Source organism: Pelodiscus sinensis, chromosome 8 (genome assembly GCF_049634645.1).
Source record: "Pelodiscus sinensis isolate JC-2024 chromosome 8, ASM4963464v1, whole genome shotgun sequence".
In the NCBI taxonomy this organism is placed as follows: domain Eukaryota; kingdom Metazoa; phylum Chordata; order Testudines; family Trionychidae; genus Pelodiscus; species Pelodiscus sinensis.
The window spans coordinates 17,890,424-17,910,129 of NC_134718.1; positions in this window are offsets into that span (position 1 = coordinate 17,890,424).

A 19,706-nucleotide genomic window follows, 5' to 3' on the forward strand; every position below is an offset into this window, starting at 1 on the left:
GACATGCGATGTGTTTTGGAGAGAAATGCTGAACTTGAGATCCTAGTCTAACTCACAGAATTCCCTCTCTCATCCTCCCCTTTCCACAAAGGCCCCCAACTCACAAAAGGGTTCCACTTACTTGAAGCTGGGGTTTTTTGACACTCAGGTCAAGGACTGCCCTCTGGTAACTTCAGTAAGCAGCCCCCAGGCCTGCTGCTCTCTCTGTTGTCCAGATCCTAGGTGACACAGAGCTGCACCAGACCCAATACAGGGGATCTGACCAGTCCTGAACCCGGGAATCTACTGGACTGGGGAGGTCAATGCTGGTTCCTCTGCTGTTGCTGGCTACTGGGCTCCGCTCCAGCAGCAGCAGAGGGGCCAGCTTTGACTGAGTGGAGACTGGGAGGAGGCAGTAGGGGGAAAAGGCAGGGTGGCTGCAGAGCCCCATGACTGGGGGCCAGTAGTGCAGGCCTATGGGGTTCCACACCCCTCTGCCTCTTCTGAGTGTCCCCCCCAATCTCTGCTCCTCCCCAAGCTTGAGCTCACAAATGAGCTATTTGCAGCGCTCCAGAAGCTCTGGGAGGGCGAGGGAAGGAGTTGCTGAGTGTGGATCCAGCTTTTCTCTGAGTGCTCCAACCTGGGAGAGCCCATGGGAATGCCGGCCCAGAGCAGTCTGGCCTATTGAGATCACACCTGTACTAAAAAGCACCAGTAAATAAGGAGAAATTCAGGATAGTCTGGTGGAAATGTGCAATGTTAGGGGAGGAGTGTTGGAGTAGGGTGCAAGGCAGGAAGGGCGACAGCAGAAGAACCAAGAATTAGTAGGGTGGATGGGTCGCTCACGGCAGTAACGAGGCAATGGAGGAGAGAACTCTGATGGTGTATGAAGCCAGGCAAGGTAAAGCAAGACAAGTAAATGGGGAGGTCTCTGGCAAGCAGAAAAGGAAAGAGGTTGTGTGGGTCTGTGATACTAGGGGAAGGGAGAGTATCTGTGGGAGAAACAAGCCAGTGCAAAAAGTGCACATTGTCCTGGTTTTTTTCCTCCCAGTTACCTTTTATGGCTCATCAAGCACCACTCTTGTCCCTGCATTGTTTATTCTCCTGGGCTACGTCTACACTGGCATGATTTTCCGGAAATGCTTTTAACGGAAAAATTTTCTGTTAAAAACATTTTCGGAAAAGAGCATCTAGATCGGCACGGACGCTTTTCCGCAAAAGCACTTTTTGCAGAAAAGCATCCGTGCCAATCTAGATGCGCTTTTGCGCAAAAAAGCCCCAATCGCCATTTTAGCCATCGGGGCTTTTTTGCGCAAAACAGTCCTGTGCTGTCTACACTGGCCCTCTTACTCAAATGATTTGCACAAGAGGGCTTTTGCCCGAATGGGAGCAGCACAGTATTTCCACAAGAACACTGATGATCTTACATGAGATCGTCAGTGTTCTTGTGAAAATTCAAGCGCCCAGTGTAGACAGCTGGCAAGTTTTTCCGCAAAAGCAGGTGCTTTTGCGGAAAAACTTTCCAGTCTAGACACAGCCCTGATGTAATTCGTTGGCTCTCTTTTGTTGTGGGTGGCCCACCCTCCCTCAGGAGACTGGCTGGGTATGTGGTAAAGGAAGGGGCAGCAGGATGGAAAGTGGGGAGGTGGCAGGTGGAGAAGGGAAATGAAATCAAGTCTCACAACAGCAAAAACAAAACCCTGTGGCCTGCTTAGTTTGCCCCGGTCAGGAGTGTGTTAATTTCATCCCTGTTTAATATTGACATCATAAGCGGTCTTTGTATCTAAGCTCTCCTGTAAACCCTCATCACCGCTCCTAGCTCAGTCAGGCTGGGAGAGGGGGGAGCAGACTCAGTCCCTTCCCGGGACAGATGAATGTGAGGGTCGGCTTTCTCTGAGCCGTCGAAGATGGGCTTTACTGACAAAATAAAGCCACGGTCTGTGTCCTCCCAGGCAAATTCTCTCCCCACACACAAAGGAATTAGACGTCAGGCTGGGAAGCTGCTGCTGTTGTGCTGCATGCCAGGGGTCAATCATGTTTCTTCATCAAGCAATAGTCATTTGGATTTTAAAAAGCATTTTTATCTGCAGTGTTTACTGGAGCAATAAGCCAAAACAAGTATTTATAGTCGGCTACTGGTGCTTACCTAAGGGATGTGATGAGGCAGAAGCTCATCAAATCAGCATGGTCCAGAATGTCCCCTTGAATGAGCCCAGGGGGAGGGGATGCTCTGTGGGCAGTTCTTCCCCTGTGCGCTTGGGGGAAGGGAAGGGCACAGGGCATGCCTCTTCCACTGTACTGTAATTTCCCTTCACTCCTTGGGTGCGTCTAGACTGGCAAGATTTTGTGCAAAAGCAGGTGCTTTTGCACAAAAACTTGCCAGCTGTCTACACTAGCCGCTTGAATTTGTGCCAGAGCACTGACTTTGTAATGTACAAAATCAGTGCTTCTTGCGCAAATACTTTCCCGCTCCCGCTCGGGAAAAAGCCCTCTTGCGCAAGAATACTTGCACAAGAGGGCCAGTGTAGACAGGGAAGAACTGTTTTGCGCAAAAAAGCCCCGATGGCTAAAATGGCGATCAGGGATTTCTTGCGCAAAATTGCGTCTAGACTGGCCACGGATGCTTTTGCGCAAAGCACTTTTTGCACAAAAGCATCTGTGCCAATCTAGACGCACTTTTGCAGAAATACTTTTAATGGAAAACTTTTCTGTTAAAAGTATTTCCGCAAAATCATGCCAGTCTAGACACAGCCCTTGTTCCAGCAAGAGGCCCTCACCTGAGATGCCAGAGGGGCAGAGGTGGAGAGGCTGTACTTAAAGGCGCTGTTCCTTGGTAACTTGGGTGTATGCCTACATCACTCCACAGGTGCTACTGGGCTGGTATAGGAGAACTCTGTCAGTAACATTGTGGCTTCTGCAGACCCCATCTCTCCATGCTCTGTGAGGCTGGGAGCAATTGCTCTTCCAAACTTAGAGGAAACAATATTAACAGAATCACTGTGAGGTATATCTGAAAGCATTTCTTTCCTGCCAGAGGGGATATTTGACCTTCTCGCTTTTGTTTTGGATTTCATCAGGGACACTGATACTCCAAACTGTTTATTGTTTGCATTCAAAGTAGCAAGATAATAAATAGTTTGCAGATTATTTTGGGTACTAAAGGATTCTGGTGTTTCTTTCTTTTTAAATACTCCTTTTTCCATAACTGTTAAAATGCTCTCTTCTACCCCTGCCTCCATGAGGATCGCCATCATCCTCAGCCAACCAGCAGCAGAAAGGGAGGAGAAATGTGCTCTGAGAAAAGCAGTCCAAATACAGACACTATCCCAGAGCCTATGTCAGAGATTATTTTGAGGTACTGTGGGATTAAAGTGGTGGTTAGACTTTATAGTCTCATATGCCCCTTTACATTTCATTATATGAGATCATAAATCATCTTAAAAAACAATTCGGCAGTTTATTCAATGTATGTGTCTTTGTTTAAATAATTCACAGCCGAAGGAAAACTGAATATAAATTAAAAGTTGAGATACTTGGATGAGAAGCTCTTTGGCCAGGGATCATCTTTTGTTCTGTGTTTGTACAGTGCTGCACACTACCAGGTTGTGGTCTCTGACTGGTACGCTATTTAAAAAGACAAATTTTTTATTGTGGGTCTCTGGATTCCACCGATACTTTGGCCTCGGCCCAAATCTAGTGCAAGCTTGTGGCAGGGTTTGGGAGAGACCCAGCGTCTCGGCAGGCAGGGAGAAACTTCACAGGATTGTGTTTTGTTTAAGTTCATTTTGTCTGGGGTCTCTATTTTTACAGGATTCTTGTGAAATAAAATCCTCGCGCTATTGCCTGTTCTCAGGGTACTTGGCGTTTTCCTTAGAGCCTAAGTTGCTGGCACCATTTTCTAACATAAGCAGCATTGCTTGGTGTATAAAGCAAGTTTCTAGAGCTTAGTGCTGTTAACAAAAGCTTCAAATTTTAACTCCTAAGGTTCAGGTGGCAAAAGGTAAAAAGAACCCAACCTATCTTATTTCAAGCATTTCATGATTTAAAACCAGTCTCATCATTTTGGGGGTGGGGCGGAGTGCTGACTCATGCTGTTTAAACACATGTGGATAGCAATACTGAGCCCTGCTAAAATCCTTAAACTCTGAATTTAGATCCGGCTGTAAACATAAACCCAACATATAAACAGAGTATCTCTCCTGATTCTAGAACATGCCCATCCTGGCTCCCAGCCAGTACTGCCCCTCTTTCCAGCCTAACTAGGCTCAACGGTAAGTGGGCAAGTGCCTTTCTCAGCTGATTAGGAGAACGCAGCTTGAATTTCTCTCACAAAAGCCCGACCACCGCTGTGTAGCAAGGCGAGCCCTCTCCTTATGGGAGCTGCAGGCGGTGGAGTATCATGGCTTCAGGCTCTGCTAAAGTGGGTATAAAAAGGCCTTTACTCTCCCTCACATAATTCTAATCCATTTAAACCAGTGAAGCTGCACCTGCAACCAGGCTGCCTGTAGCCAGCACTGAGGCTGATTTTCTCCTAATGTATTTTTACAGTCTGTTGTATTCTATGAAAATAATGCAGCCCTCCAGGAAGATGTGCCATTTTGTGGGTTACATTGCTCATTTCCTTGAATTCCATCTGCCACAGGCAATTTGGACCAAATCCAAGGTGTCCATATTGAAGATTTTATATTGTATGTTTTTAAAGGGTGAGACTACTTAAGATTTCTTTATAGCATGTCAGCCAACATAACCCAACTTAACACAAAACATTCTGAGGCACCTCTATATTAGCAATCAAAATAAAATGATATCACACATAATACCAGTTAGAAGCTCTCTCCCCTTTGAACACTTGCTAACGCCTAATCAAACTTAACATCCTTTCTTTGTGGATTTGATATGAGCTATTCAGAGACCAGATTTGCAAAGTGTAGCTCAGACAGTTATTTGCTAACAATGAATCTGTGCATGCAAAAGCAGCCTACGTGTGTAGAAATCAGGTATTTGTATGCCTGAGTTAGCAAGTGCGAATTATTGTGTCTACCTTTGAATTTGGGACCATTTGAATGTATAGATCCAGCAGCAACTTCAAAATCTAACATATAAAATACTACTGGTTTAAAGAAACTGAGATGGGAATGTTACATATAAATCTATTCAGTTTGTCAGATAATGTTACAAAACCTTCCTGCTTAATTTTTAGTTCAGTTACAAGACTATGTTGCATGTTTAGCAATATTCGCAATGGTAAAATGCTTTTGAGTTTATATTTTCTACTTAGGGAGGTGGGGGCCACTTGTCAATAAGAATGATTAATTAGTCAGACGTAAATAGGCCAGCTCTGACAGTGCTGTAAGTCTAGCCATTGTGTGTTTTCATTGTGACTCAGAGAGCACTGCAGTGCCAGATGGCTTAGAGCTTGTTGGTATGTAGCAGCCAGTTTGTGGCGGCCTAAACAGCTCAGTATACCTCCTGTATAGTTATCACAACATTTGCCCAAAAGGTGGCATGTAATATAGCATTGGAAAACGAATAACTCACTGATCAGTAATATCCCTGCAAGATGTATATACAGTTAACTTATAAAGAATTGTATAGATGTGCTGGCCAAATGTGACTGAAATGTGTTTAAACCAGGCATCTCAGGGGAAGCTGATAAACAGGTTTTTCCAGACAAAGGAGCGGGACCAAGGCATCATGCCAGGTGTGGACAAGGACAGTGCACTAGTCATTTGAATTGGAAACCACAGGAAGATCACTGTAAAAATCACACCCGCCAGGGAAAAGGGACTTGTTGGAAGCTACACTTCAAAAGAAAACATTTCAAGGGTTTCCTGGTCTATAAAGAGGGGGGGGGAGAGAGCTCCCACCCCAAAGTTACCCTTCACCCGAGGAGACAAAGAAACGAAGCACTTTGAAGTGTTTGGATTTTGCTTAAGGACAAGCTAGCTGTGCTACAAGAATGACTGTAGTCAAAAATACTTTAAACAAAAACCTTTAGTTTAGTAAGTTGATTTTCAGACTTAGTACCATATTTTCTTTGTTTGTAACCATTTCTATCCCTATCGCTTCTACTTGATTTCACTTAAACTTGCATCCTTTCGCTAATAAGCTTGTTTTATTTTTACTACACCCCAATTCAGTACTGTGACTGAAGGGAAGGGTGTGTTATCCCCGGCTACATGAACAGGCTGCTGTGTGCTGTCTTTTTAAAGGAGCAGTAAGCATGGTACAGCGAAAGAAACTGCACTGCAGAAAGACATTCTGAGGGGAGAGCTCAGAATTAGAAGGGCTGTCAAAGTCCCCACTGCTCAGACTAACTGGGCAGGGGAAGCCAGGGGGTGACATGTATGCTTGAATGCTGGCTGTTGGTGTCAGGGCTGAAAGCCACATCAGTGTAGCACTCTTGACACTGGAGTTGCAAGGCCGGTGTTGAGTGAACCCCAAAGCGTCACACTGATGAGGAGTAAAAAAGATGAAACCCTCAGGCAAAGTTTAGGTATGTCTCATTCTCCCCTGTAGTGACTGCTCCACACAGAAGACAGCAGCCTTCCATTGCCACCAGTTCCTGGCTTCTCTAGTGATGGAGGTTTGTCCTGCAGATCTAAAGGTCCGGGTCCTCCTGACGACCTAACCTGGAAGTTAATATGGTTCCAGCAATGCATGGAATTCCATTTATTTTCAGCTTTATCTTTTTTTTTTAAGGAAATTACATTAAAAATCCTACCAAACATGAGGTTGCCAAATCAAGCATAAAAATGAGGACATACAAGATTTAAGTTTCCCTGTGCAACTTTCATTCAGTGCCCGTGTCCCTATGCACTATTATAGAGTTGTGGGGTTTTTTTGGTTACATGACCATGTAGTATTTTTTCCACAAGACCCTGCCCTTATTTACTCAGCAGTTTGGAAGGGAATGAATCAGAGCTCTGTATTGTGTGGCACTATTGGCTATAGGACCCCTGCACTGTTTGGGGCAGACGCTGAAAGGGAGGCAGAGAGGCTATGTCTAGATATAGGGTATTTTTCAAAAAAAAGTTGCCTTTTTTAAAAAAAACCTTCACTTGTGTCTACACTGCCACCGCGTTCTTTTGAAATTAAATCAAAAGAACGCGGCAGTTTTTTCAACAGTGGTAAACCTCATTTTATGAGGAAGAATGCCTTTTTTCCAAAGAGCCCTTTTGAAAAAAGGTGTTTTTGAACACAAACGGAGCTTTTTCAAATGAGAGCATCCAGACTGCCTGGGTGCTCTCTTTCGAAAAAGCAGATCACTTTTTTGAAAAAAAGGTGGTGGCTGTCTAGGTGATCTCTTTCAAAAGAAGCTTTTTTGAAAGATTATTTTTAAAAAGCTTCTTTTGAAAGAAGCATGTAGGGTATGTCTACACTACAGAGTTAATTCGCAATAACAGACATTATTTCGAATGAACTTTAATAGCTGTCTACGCATACAAACTGCTATTTCGACTTTAATTCAAAATAGCGGAGCCCTTTTTTCGAATTTGGTAAACCTCATTCTATGAGGAATAACACCAAATTTGAAATAGCTAATTCAAGATAAGCGCTGTGTAGACACTTATTTCGAATTAGGGGGTCTCCAGCCCTTCCCAGTTCCCCCTGGTGGACACTCTTGGCCAAACCAGGAAAACACCTCTCTTCTCCCCCAGCCCCAGGGCTCTTAAAGGGGTAGACTGCCCAGACGGCACTTGCCAGAGCCAGGCCTGCCAGCAGTCTCTGCCCCTGACCCAGTGGCCCCAGCATGAGCCAGGCAACCAGCTCTCCCCTGCCCAGTCCTCCAGCACCCAGGGGCCAGCCAGGGGCCGTAGATGGCACGCACCCTCATGGACTAGTGTGGCCACCAACTTCCATGATCTCTGCACTAGGTGGAGGAACGCAGTCGTCTATGGCCACATAGTGGCCACCATGGCCAGGAAAGGCCACAGGCGCACCCAAGAGCAAGAGTGCCTGAAGGTGAAAGAACTGCAGCATACGCCAGGGCCACCAGGGGCGGCTCCGCAGCAGGGGATGACACCTGCCCCTACTTCCCTGCCCTCGATCGACTCCTGGGGGGCCGAGTGGTCTGCGCCAGCCCAGGAGGCAGCGAGCCAGGACCAGAGGGCCCTAACCCAGGCGCACCGGAGGGGCCACTGCCAGCTGTCCCGGCACCGGAGTCGGCAGGGTCATCCAGGGAGGCCACACTGGGTAAATGCCAACACTGTCCCCTACCCAGTGGGGAGCGGCAGAGGGAGACCAGGGACCGCGCGTGTGGGCCCTGCCTCCCACGGATCACGCAGCCACCTGTGCATGTGCAAGCACGTGCCATGCCACCCTTGGGCAGGTGGCTCCAGCTGCGTGACACCCAGGGGCCGTGGCCCAATAGGCAGACGTGTGTGTGAAGAGACCTGACACGCTCCCGACCCTGAGGAGGGGCCCAGCAGGACGCTCTCCCTTCACATGTCCCCTCTACACAGAGGCAGGGGACATCTCCCCCCTGCCCCGGCCACACTATACACGGCACAGGGGCACGGGTGTGGCCTTGGGGCAGCTCCCAGTCCTAGGGAGAGCCAGACATCTTGACCATGGCCTCTGTGCAAGCACATCGGCTCTGACGGTGCAGGGCACGGTCACCCTCACGTTGTGGGGGGGAGTTTGGCATCATCCACTGTGTCCCCACTTCTCCTCTTTCTCTAAAAAAAGTGCTGCACATGCAGGGCGCACCACCCCGCCCAGGACATGCTCCTGCACCCGCGGCCTGCTCCGGACCACCACCACCACGTGGCAGGAGTACCGGGACCAGCACCTAGGGGCCCTGCGAGCCCTGCACCGCACCATCCAGGCCTGGATGCTGGAGGACCTGCAGCTCCACCAGGAGCAGCTGGCTGAGGACCGAGCCATGAACGCAAACCCGCAGGCCCTGCTGCAGAGCATGCTGCTCCGCACCGGTCCTGCACCTGCTGCCCCCCCCCGCTACGGGTCCTCCTCCCACTCCTGCCCCCCTCCCACCTCTTCCTCCTCAACCTCCACACCCTCATCCTCAATGTCCACCCCCCCACCTCAACCTCTGCACCCTCCTCCCCATCCCCCCAGGGACGCCGAGACCCCTCCCCCGCCGTGCTGGGAGGCGGTCGACCTGGCAAGACCCTCAGCCCTGAGTGCTGAGCTTTCTCTCCCCCTTCTTCACCTTGCTTCCCCCTTCCAGCTCCCTCCTCCCAATTTTCCCCCTCCCCTCTCCCACCCTCTCTCCTGCCCTCTCCCACCTCCTTTCTCCCATCTCCCCAGAGTTTCATTCTCCCTCCCCAGTTGTGTTAAATAAAGACAGGTTATATTTTTTTAAAATACGTGTCTTTTATTTGACATCAGTAAGGAGGGGGCTAGGGAAGGGTAAGTGGAAGGACGAGAGAGAGGAATGAGGCACAAGCCCCCAGTGGGGCAGACCGGGGAGACTGTTAGTGCTCCTCAGGGTGGAAGCTCTCCCGCAGGGCCTCTGGATCTTGACATCCCCTCGATGGTCCTCCCAGATGGCAGCCTGCAGACAGTGCAGCCCTGCTGCTGGCAACGTGTCCACGAGACGCAGCAGAGTCCCCAGGGGCAGGTCTGGCTCCATGTTGCAGAGTGCCGTGATGTCCTGAGTGAGGGCAAGCAGAGCACACAGAGACACAAATGCTTTGCTGTCTCTCAGCAAGGTAGACCAGCAAGCAGAGAAACCTGAGAACTGTCTGTCCGGGATGGGGGATCGGGTCCCTTTAAGCACAGACCTCGGACAGCCTGAGGCAGCAGCCCCACACTCTAAGTCTAACCCTGATGCCCTGCCGGCACTGGTTCCAGCCAGCCTTACCTTCGATTCAGGGTCCACTCAATGTGGACGCGCTATTTCAAATTAGAAAAACGCTATTTCGAATTAGTTTTTGTGTCTAGATGCGTTATTTCGAATTAGCTTGCTACCCTGGGACTTGAGTTGCAGAGGTGCTAAGCACTTACAACTGCGACAGAAGTCAGTCCTTGGAGTTCTACTTCTGAACATATAAAGTGCTGTAATTATGCTAACTACTATGAAAAATCAAGCTCTAGGCACAGGACTGGTCTTAGGAGCAGGTGATCAGGGCAAATGCCTAATCATCCTGCCAGATTCCGTTGGTGTGTGTTTTTTCCATGGCTGCGTGTGGGGTACTGGCGAGGGAGGCCTTGCTTGACTGCCAGAGCAGGCGGCAACCCGCCCTCAGAGGCCCCTCGAACGCCTTCTCTGGACTGAGCAACCTACCAGCTCCTCCCTCCCACACTGAGTCTATTTACAGTATGGCCCAGCGGCCTCAGTCACTATTCCACAGGAAAAGCTCCCTCATGTGGGATATGCAAGGAAGAGGTAGGGGGATCCAGGCCCTCCCTCTCCACTGGATCCCAGCCCAGGGTCCTGTTGGCAGTGGCACGGTCCACTGCTCACTCAGGGTATGTCTACACTACAGCGCTAATTGGAACTAACTTAGTTCGAATTAGTTAATTCGAACTAAGCTAATTCGAACTAACGCGTCCAGACTAAAAAACTAGTTCGAACTAGCATTTTGCTCATTCGAACTAGCATGTCCACATTGAGTGGACCCTGAAGCGGGGTTAAGGATGGCCGGAAGCAGTGCCGGCAGGGCATCAGATGAGGACTTAGAGCGTAGAGATGCTGCCTCAGGCTAGCCCAGGGCTGTGCTTAAAGGGACCCGACCCCCACCCCGGACAGACAGTTCTCAGGGGTGCCCCGCTTGCAAAGCAGTCCTGGCTTGGATTGCCTGGAGTACCTGCACTGGGCACATCACAGCACTCGGCCATCAGACCGGCTGCACTTGCCGCAGGCTGCCATCTGGGGAGAGGGGGCAATTGGGGGGCTGCAGGAGAGCTTCCACCCCCAGAAGCCCGCAGAGCCAGCCCAGTCCTCCCCATCGGGGGCTCGTACCCCATTCCTCCCTCACCTCCTTCCACTTACCCCTCCCTAGCCCCCCTTCCTGATGTACAAAATAAAGGACAATTGTGTTCAAAAATAGAATCTCTCTTTATTGAACAAAACTGGGGGAGACTGGGAAAAGGAGGTGGGAGAGGGGAAGAGAGAGGGTGGGAGAGGGGAGGGCAACTACAATGATGAGGGGTTTGGAACAGGTCCCATATGAAGAGAGGCTAAACAGACTGGGACTTTTCAGTTTAGAAAAGAGGAGATGGAGGGGGGATATGATCGAGGTCTATAAAAGCATGAGTGGGGTGGAGAAGGTGCATCAAGAAAAGTTCTTCATTAGTTCCCATAATAGAAGGACTAGAGGACACCAAAGGAAAGGAATGGGTAGCAGGCTTCAAACTAGTAACAGAAAGTTGTTCTTCACAAAGCAAAGAGTCAACCTGTGGAACTCCTTGCTGCAGGAGGCTGTGAAGGCTACAACTAGAACAGAGTTTAAAGAGAAGTGAGATCAAGTCATGGAGGTTGGGTCCATGGAGTGGTATTAGCCAGGGGGTAGGAGTGGTGTCCCTGCCCAAAGTTTGTGGAAGGCTGGAGAGGGATGGCACGAGATAGATGTCTTGGTCACTGTCTTCGGTCCATTCCCTCCAGGGTCCCTAGGGTTGGCCGCTGTTGGCAGACAGGCTACTGGGCTAGATGGACCTTTGGTCTGACCCAGTACGGCCATCGTAAGCTCAGGGCCCAGGGTCGGGGGTCTCAGTGGACCCCCTTGATTTTCATGCACACCTGCTCCTGGGTGGCCAGGCTGGCAGCTCTCCTGCCCTAGACGGCCACTTTCCTATGCCTAGTGCGAAGGTCGTGGACGAGGTCCACGATGTCCGCACTAGACCAGGCGGGTGCTCCCCTCTTGTGGTCCCAGGCAAGCTCCCGGGAGCCACCAGCCTGGTCCTGGGAAGAGGGGGAGGGTTGGGGGGCATCGGGTGGCTGGCTAGAGCCGTGCCAGGTGCAGGGTCTGCTGGCTGGGTGCTGGCAGGCTTGCACCTGGCACGGACACCGTAGCCAGCCCGTGCCCCTTTAAGGGGTCTGGGGCCGGGAGGGGGGCAGTAGAGTTTCCCTGGTGTTGGCTAGAGTGGCCACCAGGGAAAGCTGGGGAGGGCTAGCCTTCCATTAGTTCGAATTAAGGGGCTACACACCCCTTAATTCGAACTAGTAAGTTTGAACTAGGCTTCGTCCTCGTAGAATGAGGTTTACCTAGTTTGAACTAAGCGCTCCGCTAGTTCGAATTAAGTTCGAACTAGCGGAGCGCTTGTGTAGCACCTATCAAAGTTAATTCGAACTAACGTCCGTTAGTTCGAATTAACTTTGTAGTGTAGACATACGCTCAGTGGGGAATCCTGCCGCAACACTCTGAGCACCCGGGGAGCAATTTGCTGCCCTGGGCTACTTCCTACCGGATCTTGTCAGACGTCCTCTCTGTCCTCACACTGGGTCCCACAGCATCAACTGTAGCCCCTCTCGGCCTCGCTGCCGCCATCTAGTCCAGATGCGCTTCCTCCCCTGGAGCTCCTGCAGCGCCTCCTTCCCCTTCAGCAGTCAGCCCCAATTGAGCTGTGCCAGAGATCTTTATAGCCAGTCTCCAGTTGGAGCATGCCCAGCATGCTGTCAACTCCAGCGTGGAGCTGATACACCCTATCACTGGAACCAAAGATATTTTTCATCCTGAGAGGCAAAACATCTCGGGACCTGCGTTCTTTAGTTCGAAAAACATAGGGCCAGTTTCTCCCCTCCGCTACACTAATGCAACTCCATTGACTTCAGTGAGGTTGCTCCAATGTAAATGTGAAGAGAATGTGGCCCACAATCTTTCCCTGGGAAGTGGACACTTGACATTTTTGGTTTAACCTTTCTGTGCCTCAGTTCCCATTTGTAAAATGAGGGATAACTATTCGAAAAAGAAGTCTGGTTTTAGTTAACCTTAATTTGGAGTAAGCGCTGCAGCCTAGAAGCACAATTTATTACTTTTCTCAAAGCACATCATTATATGAGCATAGCCCTAATAAGGGTTCTGTTTACTTGTTTGACGTGGAATATTTCCAAATAATTTAGCCTACAATACATTTACGGGAATGGGTCATGCTTAATGAAATATAGACTAACTGCTATAGAGCCAGTATAATGGGGCAGCATTTCACATTCAAAAGGCAGACTAATGGTGCTATATGTTAGACAAGAGATGTAGAAATGAGAACTATAAAATAGTACATATGGTTGGAACAAAAATCACAGCATGGAATGTGATGATGCATCAAGCATATACCCTATGAAAGAGAGTTCAGTAGTACGGAAGCTGAGCTCCATGTTGGCTCTGTCTGCAATAATCTGCACGGTTAACTGTGACAGATGAAAGTCTGATAATAGTGTTTATGCAACTAAATCTTGTTCTAATCTATTAGGTTTATGTAACCACCACTCATGGACAAAATGACTCAGGTTTCAGGAGCCTAAAAGAACAACAAGAAGTCCTGTGGCACCTTATAGACTAAGGGTATGTCTACACAACAGCACTCATGCGAACTAACTTAATTCGAATTAGTTAATTCAAAATAACGTAATTCGAATTAGTGCATCTAGACCTAAAAACTAATTCAAATTAGCGTTTTGCTAATTCGAAATAGTATGTCCACATTGAGTGAACCCTGACCGAAGTTAAGGCTGGCCGGAAGCAGTGCCGGCAGGGCATCAGGTTAGGACTTAGAGTGTGGAGCTGCTGCCTCAGGCTAGCCGAGGGCTGTGCTTAAAGGGACCCAACCCCCACTCTGGACAGACAGTTCTCAGGGTTCCCCATTTGCTTGTCTAACTCGCTGAAGGACAGCAAAGGAGTCCTTTCTTGGAGTGCTCTGAGTGCCCACACTTGGCACATCACAGCACTTGGCCATCAGCCTGGCTGCACTTGCCGCAGGCTGCCATCCAGGGGGGGGTCAATCGGGGGGCTGTCAGGATCCAGGAGGCCCTGCAGGAGAGCTTCCACCCCAATGATCCACCCCAGTCCTCCCCATCGGGGGCTCGTGCCCCATTCCTTCCACTTACCCCTCCTTAGCCCCCCTTCCTGATGTACAAAATAAAGGACACGTGTATTCAAAAATAGAAACTCTCTTTATTTAACAAAACTGGGGGTGGGATTAACCTCTGGGGAGACTGGGAAAAGGAGGTGGGAGAGGGGAAGAGAGAGGGTGGGGGAGGGGAGGGGGAAACCTGGGAGGAGGGAGCTGGAAAGGGGAAGCCAGGGAAAGAAGGAGGAGGGGAAGTATAAGACTATGGTACGCCATATCTTCAGGACTGTGTACAGATGTGGTCTCCTCACCTCAAAAAAGATATTTTGGCCTTGGAAAGGGTTCAGAAAAGGGCAACTAAAATGATCAGGGGTTTGGAACAGGTCCCATATGAAGAGAGGCTAAAGAGACTGGGACTTTTCAGCTTAGAAAAGAGGAGACTGAGGGGGGATATGATAGAGGTCTATAAAATTATGAGTGGTGTGAAGAGGGTGAATAAAGAAAAGTTCTTCATTAGTTCCAATAATAGAAGGACTAGAGGACAGCAAATGAAATGAATGGGTAGCAGGCTTCAAACTAATAAAAGAAAGTTCTTCTTCACACAGCGCATAGTCAACCTGTGGAACTCCTTGCCACAGGAGGCTGTGAAGGCTAGAACTATAACAAAGTTTAAAGAGAAGTGAGATAAATTCATGGAGGTTGGGTCCGTGGAGTGCTATTAGCCAGGGGGTAGGAATGGTGTTCCTGGCCTCTGTTTGTGGAAGGCTGGAGATGGATGGCACGAGACAAATGGCTTGGTCATTGTCTTCGGTCCATCCCCTCCGGGGCACCTGGTGCTGGCTACTGTTGGCAGACAGGCTCCTGGACTAGATGGACCTTTGGTCTGACCCAATACGTCCATTCTTATGTTCTTATGTTCTAAGCTCAGGGCTCAGGCTCGAGGGTCTCACTGGACCAACTTGATTTTCATGTAAACCTGCTCCTGGGTTTGCATGTGGCCTTTGGTGGCCAGGCTGGCAGCTATCCAGCCCTAGACGGCCACTTTCCTGTGCCTAGTGCGGCGATTGTGGACGTTGGAGGCATGCGCCCAAACCTCGATGAGGTCCACGATCTCTGCACTAGACCAGGCAGGTGCCCGCCTCTTGCAGCCCCGGGCAGGCTCCTGTGAGCCGCCAGCCTGGTCCTGGGAAAAGGGGGAGGGCTGGGTGGCAGCGGGTGTCTGGCTCATACTGTGCCAGGTGCAGGGTCTGCTGTCTGGATGCTGGCAGGCTTGTAACTGGCACAAGCACTGTAGCCAGACCGTGCCCCTTTAAGGGATCCGGGGCTGGGAGGGGGGCAGAAGAGTTTCCCTGGTTTGGCCTAGAGTGGCCACCAGGGCAACCTTGGAAGGGCTAGCCTCCAGCTAGTTTGAATTAAGTGGCTACACAGCCCTTAATTCAAACTACTTAATTCGAACTAGGCATTAGTCCTCATAGAATGAGGTTTACCTAGTTCGAATTAAGCGCTCCGCTAGTTCGATTTAAATTAGGACTAGCGGTTTGTATGTGTAGTCCCTATTAAAGTTAATTTGAACTAACGGCTGTTAGTTCGAATTAACTTTTTCGTGCAGACATACCCTAACAGATTTATTGGAGCATAAGCTTTTGTAGGCAAAGACCCACTTCGTCAGATGCCAAAGGAGAAAAAAGAAAACCTTTTTTTTCTCCTTTGGCAAATTAACTACATGGCATCATCAAATCATGGTCAAGGTCTAGTCCTTCCAACCTCACCTAATTCAGGTTAGGTCTACACTGCAATGTTAAATTGGAAAAAGAAAAGCAATTTACAGTAAGCAAACTGCGTATCTATTTCCAATTTTCTTTCGAAAGATGCTCTTTTGAAATTTGGTGCATACTCTACATGGTGCCAAATTTTGAAAGAAAGTGCTCTTTTGACACATCCCTTATTCCCCGTAGAATGAGGTTTACAGGAATAGAGAAAGAGCGCGTCCGCTTTTTTGAATTTTTTTTGGAAAAAGCGGATGCATTTCTTTGATGCGGCGTTTCTTTTCTGGGATACCTCCAGTACCCCAGAAAAGCAATACAGTCTAGACGTAGCCTGTATGGAGTTACATCACTGTCGCTGGGAGGAGAATTTGACCCTGTGTTTTTGGAACAGTCTAATTCTATTGTCAGCTACACACAGGGACCCCTTATATTGGGTAGCATAGAAAGGAATTTAGTCTATTACCTGCTATGCCAGTTGCATTCAGTTAGCTGAAAGTTGGGGTGGGTGGGTCTGTGTATCCTAATAAGGCATTTTAAATAAAGGGTAATATCTGCAATGTCCCTAATTAAATAAAAAGGACAGAAAGAGGAAAAAGATGGAAAAATATTATGCAATTAAAAAGTTGTAAAGCATCTGTGGATATTTCATTCAGTAGGAACTGTGGACCAAATTCTGTCATTAGTTGTCTATTTGCAACCACATTGCACTCAAAAGAGCAGAACTCGGTCCAAGATCTTTATCAATCAATTACATTTTTGAAGTTATTTTAGTACTCATGAAAGATTAACATGCATAATCTCAGGTCGCCACTTGACACACAGAACATGTTCTGTACAGAGCAGCAAGTGTCAAGACAAATTTCTCCATGTTGCCCAGCCAGTGTGACTCAGGCCCAGTGTATTTGCATTTAGTAACAATCAGTCTACGTTTGGAAAGACTCCCCTGTGCCCAGTGTGTAAAATCAGGCCTTTCCTGGCAGAATATATGTTGTGTTCAAATTAGTGAGCCCATTCCTTTATCCCACGATAGCATGGCCACACATTTACATTCCTGGAGTTCTTTTCTCCTCAGTGTTTATGTATTAGCCCAGTATTTATTTGTGGAGAAAGGTCTCTATGTTCACTTGAAATTGTCTGACATGAGATGTTGCTTTAGAACAGGTGTGGCCAACCCATTACAGACGAAGAGCCAAAATAGTGGTGGCTACAGCACAAACAACCGAGGGAAAAAAGTTGTTGAGCAATTTGGTCGAGCAAAAAAAAAAAAGGCCCAGCCACAGAGCAGGCATTGCCCCTTTTAAGGCGGCCATTTTGAACTCTGCACTGGCATCCTATGCAGACAGAAACCCGCTGCCTCTTTCAGAGTCGCGAGCCATGAGTTAGGAAAAGCAGCGAGCGTCACCCAGTACTCTCAGACAGGAGTGTGAGGGGAAGATTAGGGGAGGAGTCAGACTGTACTAGCAACCAGAGACACAGGGAGGTGTGTGCCAGGAAGCAGCAGACAGTGACTGAACTCTTGTCCACTTTTTTGAGGTGCTAAGCCACTGAAGCACACAGCTTATTGGCCTCAGTCCAATTTCCTCCTCCAAGGAAAACTTCTAATTGCTACCTTTATGTCAGTGGAAAGAAAAAGGGCTCTCCTATGTAATATTTGGTAATGAAGAGTCTCCTAAATGTTAATTATAAAAGCATCATAGTTTTAAAAGATTTCTATGAAGGAAGGCTCCAGTTACATTGAAACAATTCTTATCATACTCCAGATTAGAAATATATTTATAGCAGTAAAATTATAGTGGGTTAAAAGAGCATTGGCCACTTTCTACCATGGTGAAGAAAGTATTCCTTATATTTATAATCAAAGGGACTAGGTATAGTGAAGCAAGAAATACCCAGGGAGAAATAAATTAATATTAAGTGTTATGCCTAGTATGTTATTTGTCTCTTATCCACACGCAGCCTTTTTGCCTCAGTCAATATACACCACTCAGATTATTTCAGTGCTTTCTTGGATTCACACGTAAAAGATCAAATTGAAAACACACCTGTTTTATGAAGGTTGACAGTGACAATACCCACATGGAACGCTCTGGCTGTCGTGTACAGTTTGTGGTTGGAAATCTGTGGAAATATTTCCAATGCTTTCAGTGGACTTTGGATCTGGCCCTTTGTTATTCAGGCTTGGTTTAATACAGTGGTTCTCAACTAGAGGTACATGTACCATGGAGGTGCACAGAGATCATCAAGTGCTCTTGATGTTTGCCTAGTTTTACAACAGGCTACATAAAAAGTACTAGTAAAGTCAGTCAAAACTAACATGTCATACAGGAAATGAGAACCCTGTTTCAGTGATAATGTGAGGTGACGCTTTTGTGTCTAATTTTGTAACAAGTCATTTCTAAGTGAGGCGAACCTGGGGGTATACAAGACAAATCAGCCTCCTGACACGTCTGGTCAGTAGTCTGGAAAGGTTGAGAATTGCTGGTTTCAATATACAGGTTGGACCTCCATAGTCCAGCACCCTCGGGACCTAACCGGCCCCAAAATGAGGGAGTTTGCTGGACCCGGGGAGGTCAATTCTGGCCCCTCTGCCGGGCTCTATTTTTGGCCCCGCTCACCCCAGGTCCCGGTTGCCGACCTCCCCATATTGGCTCCACTTCCAGCCCCAGCCATGCTCCCAGTCACCAGCCCTTCTTGGGCTGCCGGCCACTGGCACCAGCTGGACTCCCAGTCCCGGCAGGACTCCTGGCTGTAGACCCGTCTGCTGCCTGACTCCTGGTCACTGGGGCTCTCTGGTCCAGAGCGTTGCCAGACCAGAGAGTTCCAGTTTGGAAAGGTTCAGCCTGTACCTCACCTGCTAGACAGTGTCGTGCATTCAGAGTGCTGGACCACACACATAGTAACTGTTATCTATCCAGGGTGCCTCTGCTGAGTGTTTCCAGTTTGAGAATTGGCCTCTTTACATAGTTCCTTTGTACATTCATCTTTCTTCTGCCAGATTATATGGTTTTATCTGATCATTATTTTCCTGGCAGGGGTGATAAATGGGCACAGCAAATGAGCCATGTCCCACTTCTTGAGACAATGCAGCACATGACAAAGCCAAAATCCAGCAGAGGGAGACAGAGAATTCACAAAGGGAAAGCAATTAGCAGCTCAACTAAAACAGGAATGTGGATAGATGTCGAGTGTTTTGACTTGTGGGGTTGGATTTTCATAGATCCGAGGCCTCATGCCCACCTACATCTTTGTCTGGACAATTATACTCGGTGGTGAAAGTCAGGCCTGGGTGCACCGCTCTGGGAAGAGCTGTCTGGGGTGCTTGCTCGCAGCATGGGTTGGGGTGCGCTCTCCCAGCTGGGCTCCCACTAGCTCCTGGAATTCCCCCGCTTAGGCTGGCGCTGGCGGCCCCATGCACCATGGTAAGTAGCAGGGAGCCAGGTGACGCAGGCCATCTGGGGCCACGCTGGGGGAGAGGGGAGCGCTCCTAGCCGGGCTCCTGGTGCATCCACACATGTCTAGCTGCCTCTCTTGCTGGGCACTGGGCAGCGCAGGTGCAGTCCCTGGTGTGCACTGCTGCCCGTGAGAACAGAGAAGCAGGCCAGTGGGTGTCTCATACCCAGGGGAGACAACAGCCTCCAGGGGACGCGGGGCAAGGTGTGGGGTGAGAGGCCCCACACTCCTGGAAGGAGCCTTTAGCAGAAGAGGCAGGACTGGGGGCAGCCAGCCCTCCATACTGCCCAGAGCACAGCCCAGCCCAGCCTCCTGGAGTGTGCAGCACGGCACTCTGGCAATGAGTTAGAGGGCACAGGGCTCCCGCCGCCGCTGCTGCTGCACCCCACCACACACTCGCAGCCCTGATTCCTGCACCTCCACACATCCAGCTCTCCCCGAGTCCTGCTTCCCCCCCCACAACCAGCCCCCTCCTGACTCCTCTGCTCCACACACCTAGCCCCCCATACCCTGAATTTAGCACCTCCCTCACACACACCC